Below are 3,232 nucleotides of genomic sequence, written 5' to 3' on the forward strand. Positions count from 1 at the left end.
TATTTGTTACAAATTATCACATGCATATTATATTTGAATATAAATTCAATTTGTATAGAAGAGAATATTATAACAATCAAGTTATTCTACAATACTGAAATATCATCATATTCTACACAAATCAAGAGCCTTAACATGTTTTTCAAACAAGTCTCTAGAGATTCTCTTCGTAAGAGGATCAAATATTATTTCACATGTACAAATGTATTGTAAAGTTATTTCTCTACTGTCACTACGTCTCTTACAAAATTATACATGATGTCAACGGATTGTGGTTTGCTATGATATTTAGGATCCTTCGTAAATGCGATAGATGTTTGACTATCATAATGTAAAATCAATGGACCCTTAGAAATTTTTGCAATACCCAACTGCTCAAAGAATCTCTTAAACCAAACAACTTCTTGTACTGCACACACAAGAAATGAATTCTGATTCCATGATTAAAAGAGAGTTGTTCAAGTTTGCTTCTTACTTTTTCATGAAATAGCACCACCATTTAGTAAGAAATCATAACTGGATGTTGATTTTCTATCATTCCGATCACCCGCTCAATCAACATTTCTCTAACTTCTTGAGAATAAATAAGATCCACTAAAAGAAAGTGTATGATCAACAGATTTCTTAAGGTATCAAAATATTCTCTTTACTGATTTCCATTGATATCTTTGAGGATTGGATTGATACCTGCTAACTACTCACAACATAACAAATGTCGGAGCGAGTACACATCATAGCATACATCCAACTCCCAACAACACTAGAATAATGAACTCGATATATGTCTTCCTTTTCTTTTTCAGTCTTTTGACACATTTTAAGGCTTAAAGTTTCACCTCTTGCTACATGAGTATCCATGGATTTAAAAACATTCATTCGAAAACGTTCAAAGATTTTCTTTATATAAGTTTCTTGAGATAAACTCAAAAATTTCTTGGAACGATTTCTGTGGATCTTAACACCCAATATATATTCTTCTTCACCCATATCATTCATATCAAATGATTTTGAAAGTCATGACTTAACAATTTTCACACTCTAAATTATTTTCAGCTAATAAATTATCATCTACGTAAAGAGAAAGAATTACAAAATTTCCATCGGACTTTTTCACATAGATGCAATGACCTGCATTGATCATGGTAAAATAAAATGGTATCATATCCTTATTAAATCTTAGGTACCATTGCCTTGAAGATTGTTTTAGGTCATAAATTAATTTTTTCAATTTACAGACTTTCTTTTCTTGACCTTTAACAACGAAATCTATGGGTTGTTCCATGTAGATTTCCTCATTTAATTCTCCTTGAGATCTTCATGTCCATTTTGTGTATTTCTAAATCTAAAAGTGCAACTATAGCTAAAAGTAATCGTATGGAGGTAAACTTCACAACTGGTGAAAAAGTTTCCTCATAGTTTATTCCAACTTCTTGAGTAAAACCTTTTGCCACCAATCGTGCTTTGTGTCTCTCTATCGTCCCATCGGATTTGCATTTAACTTTGAGAATCCATATATGCCCAATAGATTTACGTTACTTAGGAAGGTCAAACACATCTCATACTTTATTTATTTTCATAGACTCTAATTCTTCTTTTGTAGATTTTATCCTTTCATCTCTTCTAGGTCTCTCCAAGGCCTCAGTCACAGAATTATGTTCATCCAACTCTGCTGGAGATACTAAGAAAACATAATCCTCAATCTCATAAGATTGCTTAGGCATACCTTTTCTTGTACTCTTACGTATTGAAGTTAAGATTCATCAATAGAATTTTGGGATTCAAAGCTCCTACTTGGACTAGGAATTATTTCTTGATCCATTGAATTATCAAGTATGTCTAACAACAATAACTGATCTTCTAAATTCAATATTTCGTACAAAGGTTCAACTTCACTTATTTCACCCTTTTTGGGAAAATCATTTTCCAAAAATTTGACATCTCATGATACAATTTTAATAATACTTTCATCCTCCGGTTCATCGATGAACACATACCCTTTCGAGCGTTCAAAGTACCTTATAAAGATACATTTTTTTTGACTTGGTTTGCCAAATTCATCAAAACGATCTTTAATATATGTCACACAATCCCACAATCGTAAATCATACATATTTATTTTATGAACAGTCCAAAATTCATAAAAAGGTGGAAGGCACTGATTTAGAAGGTACTTTGTTCAATATGTAAGTCAATAATGCATCTCCCCAAAAAAAGATAGACAAACTTTTCTGCGCAATCATTGATCTTGTCATGTCTAATAATGTTTTATTTTTTCGTTTAGCAACACCATTTTGTTGAGATGTATAAGGAATAGTTAACTATTTGATAATACCCTTTTCAGTACATAATTCTTTAAATTTATTTGACAAATATTCACTTTCTCGGTTAGTTCTTAAAGACTTTATGTTTTTATCTAATTAATTTTAACTTCATTCATATATCTTTTAAAGCACTCAAGTGTTTCGTTTCAGGTTTATGAGAAATTAAATAGACATAACCAAAGCGCGTGAAATCATCAATAAATGTAATGAAGCATGTAGCATCATACAGTGCCTTCACATTTATTGGACCACAAATATCAAAGTGAATTAATTGAAGTGAGAACTCAACTCTTTTAGCCTTCCCAAAAGATTTATGTGTAACCTTACCAGCATTTCACAAGTTGGCATATCAATCTTGGTAAAAGAACCTAAATTTTCTTTTTTTGCCAACCTATTCATTCGATCTTTCCCTATGTGACCTAATCGTGCATTTCATGTAATAACATCAATAATATTGTTGCTTGCATAACATGTCATTAAACAACGATCAATATAATAGTTAAGTTGAAGGATTACAAGCGGTCATAACAAAGTCCAAAACCATATAAAATATTATCTAGAGTTATTCTAACACCATTATGACTAAAAAACAAATCAAAACCAACGTCTAATACAATAGACACAAATAATAAGTTTCATAAAGAATCTTGAGCATATAGGACGTCATGCAAAATCAAAGAATGGGTACAACGCAAGTCCACTTTGCAAGTGTCTATCCCTTTAACTTTCAATTTCACATTATTTCTCACGTAGATCCACCTTGATTTAGATGAAAGTCGACGAAACTCCACAAACGCTTTTTGATCTCGACTCATGTGGTCGGTGGATCTGAGTCTACAATCCACATAGGATAAAATTCAGTTAGTAAAGAAGTGCTAGAAACATATGTAGCACTTAGAGATGCATTCAGA

The sequence above is a fragment of the Solanum lycopersicum genome, chromosome 1 (assembly GCF_036512215.1).
Source record: "Solanum lycopersicum chromosome 1, SLM_r2.1".
NCBI lineage: Eukaryota > Viridiplantae > Streptophyta > Magnoliopsida > Solanales > Solanaceae > Solanum > Solanum lycopersicum.